At 40.7% G+C, this 6000-nt stretch overlaps 1 protein-coding gene across 1 annotated transcript in view; it reads left to right on the forward strand.

The window, feature by feature from the left end:
* The window catches only part of thoc2 (THO complex 2), a 173035-nt gene extending 167589 nt beyond the window's left edge, over window positions 1-5446 (forward strand). Inside the window, exon 39 of the mRNA XM_072270839.1 lies at window positions 4759-5446. The gene's annotated coding sequence lies outside the window, so the exon portion shown is untranslated. The remainder of the gene's footprint in view (window positions 1-4758) is intronic.
* The last annotated feature ends 554 nt before the right edge of the window (window positions 5447-6000 follow it).

Here is a 6000-nt window from a genome sequence, read left to right on the forward strand (position 1 = left end):
AAGGGGAACTAAATTGTTTCTCCAGATTTGATGCAGCACAAAAATAAAACACAATAAGATAAAGAACACAATTATATCATCGTTGCCACAGTAATGTACTGGATATTACAGCTCGGGGAGTTTAGGTGTTCAGAGTTCAAATCTGGCACTGTTCTGTAAGGAGTCATGGGTTTTCCTAGGTGTTCCTGTTTCCTCCCACAGTCCAAAGACGTACTGGGTAGGTTTACTGGTCATTGTAAATTGTCCTGGGCTTAGGTAAGGTTTAATTGGAATTGTGAATTTGCTGGTGCAGTGTGGCTTGAAGGGCTGGAAGTGCTGTATCAGTAAATCAATAAGCAATTACTTAAAAACACAATAAATAAATAAACAAACAAACATACATACATACATACATACATACATACATTAGATTGTTTATATTCAGTGATTGTACGTCCATAAAGTGACACTTGACACAGGAGTGTTGGTACATAAGGTGACTGACAGGTAATGATAAGGTAGTTGTGGTTCAGGGGTATGGAGGGCTGGGTTAGTGGGAGGAGGTCACACAAAATACTGAAGGAACTCAGAAGACCAGGAAGCATGTACGAAAAAGAATAAATGGTCAATGTCTCAGCCCAAAACGTTGACTGTTTACTCTTTTCCATAGATACTGTCTGGCCTGCTAAGTTCCTCCAGCATTTTGTGTGTGTTGCATCTTGTGATTGTAGTGGGTGGAGGTGTTGGTCAGCCTTACTGCTTGGGGAAAGTAACTGCTTTTGAGTCTGGTGGTCCTGGTGTGGATGCTCCATAGCCACCTGCCTAATGGGAGTGGGGCAAACAGTTTATGAGCAAGGTGGGTGGGATTCTTCACGATGATACTGGCTTTTTAAAAAAATATATATATACATACACACACACACACACACACACACACACACACACACACACACACACACACACACACACACACACACACACACACACACGCTTCCTGTTGGCTGCAATGCATTTTCTGTACCATACAGTGATGCAGCTTGTTCTGATGCTCTCTGCTGCGCATCTGTAGAAGTATGCATGACTACAAGTTTGCATAATCCAGCTCTCTTCAGCTTCCTCAGAAAGTAGTGGTATTGGTGAGCCTTCCTGATTGTGTAGAAGAGGAAATGTAGAAGGGGAAGTTGTTAAGGAATGCTTTGCTTCAGTATTCCCCAGTGAGAGGTTCCTTGAGTTTTCTGAGGACAGTGTAAAACAGGCTTATATTGCTAGAACAAGCTGATGTTAAGAAAGATGATCTACTGGAACTTTTGAAAAACATTATGATGGGTAATTCCTCATGGCTGGTCAGGATACCCCAGATTACTACAGGAAGTGAGGAAAGAGATTTGACGTGCCCTTGACAAAAATCTTTCTCCTTACTGGCCACAGGAGTACTACCAGGTAATTGGAGAGTGGCATATGTTATTCCTTTGTTCAAAAAAAGGAATAAGGATAACCCTGGGAATTATTGACAAGTGAGTCTTACTTCAGTGGTGGCAAACTATTGCAGGAGATTCTTGAGAAGCAGGTCATGCTTCATGAGCCTGAATGAATTCTGAGTATGTGACAAAGCACATTAATGAAAGTGAAACAGTGGATGTGGTGTATATGGATTTTAGTAAGGGTAAACCTGGTAGACTCATTCTTAAAAGTCAAGAGGCATGTGATCCAGGGAAATGACTGATTGGATACAAAATTGGCTTGCCTATCAAAGGCAGAGGGTGGTAGTAGATTGAGCATATTCTGCCTGGGAGGTCACTGACCAATGGTGTTCTGCAGGGATCTATTCTGAGACCCCCTGTTCTTTGTGATTTTTATAAATGACAGATGAGGAAGTAGAATGATGGGTTAGTATGTTTGTAGATACGAACGTAAGAAATAGGAGCAGGAGTAGGCCATCTGGCTATGTACTCATCTCCACGTACCCGCCTTTTCCCCATAACCCTTAGTTCCCCTTCTACGCAAAAATCTAACCTTGTCGTAAACATATTTACTGAGGTAACTTCCACTGCTTCATTGTGCAGAGAATTCCACAGATTCACTACTCTCTGAGAAAAGCAGTTCCTCCTCATCTCTGTCCTAAGTCTACCCCCCTGAATCTTGAGGCTATGTCCCCTAGTTCTGGTGTCACCTACCAGTGGAAACAACTTTCCTGCCTCTATCTTAATCTATTGCTTGCATAATTTTATATGTTTTTATAAGATGTCTTATTCTTCTGAATTCCAGTGAGTACAGTCCCAGGTGACTCAATCTCTCCTGATACTCTAACCCTTTCATCTCTGAAGTCAACCTGGTGAACCTCCTCTGCACAGCCTCCAAAGCCAGTATATCTTTCGTCAAGTAAGGAGACCAGAACTGCATGCAGTATTCCTGGTGCAACCTCACCAGTGCCCTCTACAGTTGTAGCATAACCTCCCTGCTTTTAAGTTCAATTCTTCTAGCAGTAAAGGCCAACATTCCATTTGCCTTCTTGATGGCCTGCTGCACCTGCAGACCAACCTTTTGTAATTCATGCACAAGCACTCCCACGTCCCTCTGCACAGCAGCGTGCTGCAATTTTTTTTATCATTTAAATAATAATCTGCTCTTCCATTTTCCCATCCAAAGTGGTTGACCTTGTATTTACTATCATTTTACTCCATCAGCCAGACCCTTGCCCACTCACTTAACCTATCTATGTCTCTCTGCAGACTCTTTGTACCTTTTGCACAATTGACTTTTCCACCCAATTTAGAATCATCTGCAAACTTAGGTACACAACTCTTAGTCCGCTCTTCCAGATCATTAATGTAGGTTTGTATATCGTGAACAGTTGCAGGCACACCGCTCACCACTGATTGCCAACCAGAGTAACACCCATATGTGCCCACTCTCTGCTTTCTATTAATTAACTAATCCTCTATCCATGCTAATACATCACCCCCAACTCTATGCATCCTTATCTTATGAATAAGTCTTTTATGCGCACCTTATCGAATGCCTTCTGGAAAACCAAGTAAATAACGTCTACCTGTTCCCCTCTATCCACTGCGCTCATTATATCTTCAGGGCACTTCAGTAAGTTTGTCAGACAGGGCCTGCCTTTGCTGTATCCATGCTGCATCTGTCTCTGCATCTACGTACACTTTAGCCACCCTTTTCTGCTTTATATAATTATAAAAAACTTTTACTTTTATACTTTTATAATCCGTCTTCCCTTTCTTTATTACTTGCTTAGTGGTTTTTAAAGTTTTCCCAGTCTTCCAGCTTCCCACTACTCTTGGAGACTTTGTATGCACGAGCTTTTAGTTTGATGCCTTCTTTATTTCCTTAGTTATCTAAGGTTGGATCTCCTCACCCTTACTGTCTTTGCTTTTAACTGGAATATAATTTCGTTGAGCACCATGAAAATCCTCTTTGAAAGTCTTCCACTGTTCCACTGAACCGTCCCGCCATATAGCCTGTGTTCCCAGTCTACACTAGCCAAATTCTCCCTCATCCTTTGTTTAGGCATAATACACTGGTTTTAGATCGAACTATTGCACCCTTCATTTGTATGACAAACTCAATCATACTGTGATCACTCTTTCCAAAAGGATCCCTAACTACAGAATCACTAACTTTACCCATCTCATTGCACAGGACCAGATCTAAGATAGCACATTCCCTAGTAGGTTCAGCAACATGCTGTTCAAGAAAGCCACCATGGATGCGTTCTGTAAAATCCTCCTCTAGACTGTCTCGACCAACATGATTCGCCCAATCTTTGTGCAAGTTAAAATCCCCCCATGATAACTGCTGCTCCATTTTTACATGCCTCAGATATTTCTCTGCTTATTGCCTGTGCCACTGTAGTGTTATTATTCGGTGGCTGATAAACAACAATGTTGACACAAATGTTGAAGTTGTGGATAGTGGAGAAGGTTGTCATAGGTTACTGTGGACATTGATGGGATGGAGAGCTGGGCTGAGAAGTGGCAGATGCTGATCAACTGAGAAAAGTGTGACGTGAATCACTTTGAAAGGTTGAATTTGAAAGCAGAATCAGAATATAGGGTAATGGCAGGATTCTTAGCAGGAGGAACCGAGGGACCTTGGTGTCCACATTGCGCAATTTGATAGGGTTGTTAAGAAGGCATATTGTCTGTTGGCCCTCGTTAGTCAGAGGATTGAGTTCAAGAGCTGTGACATAATGTTATAGATCTGCAAAACCCTGGTTAGACGACGTATGGAATATTGTTTTCCAAATCCTTGTCACCTCATTAGAAAGATGTGGAAGCTTTGGAGAGTGCAGAGGAGATTTATCCGGATGCTGCCTGAATTAGAGAGCATGTCTCAGGAGGATACGTTGAGCAAGCTAGGGCTTTTCTCTTTCGAGTGATGGAGAATGAGAGGTGACTTGATAGGGGTGTACAAGATGATAACAGGGCATAGATAGGGTGCATAGCCAGAGACTTTTTCCAGGGCAGAAATGTAAAGATGCTTAATTTTAGAGTGATTGGAGGAAAGTATAGGAAGGATGTCAGAGGCATGCTTTTTACAGAGGTGTCAGGGGTGGTGATAGAGGCGGATACATTAGGGACATTTAAGAAACTCTTAGGCACATGGATGATAGAAATATGGAGGATTATGTAGGAGGGAAGGGTTAGATTGGTCCTAGAACAGGTTAAAGGGTCAGCACAGTGTCATGGGCCAAAGGGCCTGTACTGTGCTGTAATGTTCTATGTTCACTAAACCTTTATTTTTCTTAAATATTTACAGCTCTTTCCCCATTGGACTACAAGCTGGTGCCGTGAATTTACTTGTGCTACTGAATTTGGAACGCAAGGACTTCATTGGTGAGGTTGACAAAATCAGGAGAGGGAGGACCTAACCGAAGCCTATTAAAACATTTTGTTCAATTACTTTCACTCCATTTCTGTTGGCCATCATTTAAAAATTGAGTTGTGTTGTCTTTTTCACTTGATGTTTTGTCTGTATGCATGTCATTCTCAGTATATTAGCAAGTGGTTTGCTCTTAAATATAAGCACAATGTGCTGTACGCTGCAAAACCACGAAGTACATTTGCAGTCATTTTGAGTGCAGGCTCATGCCTGCTGCCAGCTGTCTACAACCTTCCATCTTCACCTTTACGGCAATGAAGATATTTGTATATTATGTATACACTAGTATAGTGATTGTGTGTAATTAAAATCAGCCATTGTTTAGTTTACTGATTAAAACTATCCTGTGCAGCATCTTGTGTTTATTTCATGAAAATTTTAAAGCAAATTGCAAGTATTGTCCTTGAGATGAAATTAGGTTTAAATTGTACAACTACAGGAGATTTCTATTTCCATGAATACCTATGTTTGGTCATAAATTTTCAAAATTACATTTGAATTTTTTATCTGCTGTATTCTACCAGTGTAATCTTTTTCTAAATAAATGGATAGTTTTCTCAGTTGGTCATATGTTGTGAAAGTTCTGCTCATTCTTTTGTTGTTGCACTATTGAATTTAATGACAACTTTTAATAATAGCAGATTGACCTCAGTCTGCCTTGTAGTTTGTTCAACACAGAAGTTTATACATACATGTTGAATACACCTTAACCAAAAATATAAATCCAGAAACCTCTGAAACCGAAGATTTTGTTTAAGCACTAACATGACTAATTCCACAAGGCGCTGGGAAGGTTTGCAGGCAATGGGCAGGTCGCTGCACACCACAGACAGTTCTGAGAAGTGACCTCACATAATTAATCAAAAATAGAAAAACACTGCATAAGGCAAAAAAAAGATCACAATGTGTATTGAAAGAGTGGATTCATTGTAGTTGGAGTGAACACATGGCGCTTAACAATATGCTGATCATGAAACAAGCAAAGATCTGAATATTGGAGGTAATTGTGATACTCAGGCTGGTTGCAGAAGTTTATGAAAAGATACAGCATAAAATTTCCAAAGATTTAAAAACATTTAAAGATAAAGAGACACACACAAAAGTTGCTGGTGAACGCAG

The sequence above is a fragment of the Mobula birostris genome, chromosome 10, assembly GCF_030028105.1.
Source record: "Mobula birostris isolate sMobBir1 chromosome 10, sMobBir1.hap1, whole genome shotgun sequence".
NCBI lineage: Eukaryota > Metazoa > Chordata > Chondrichthyes > Myliobatiformes > Myliobatidae > Mobula > Mobula birostris.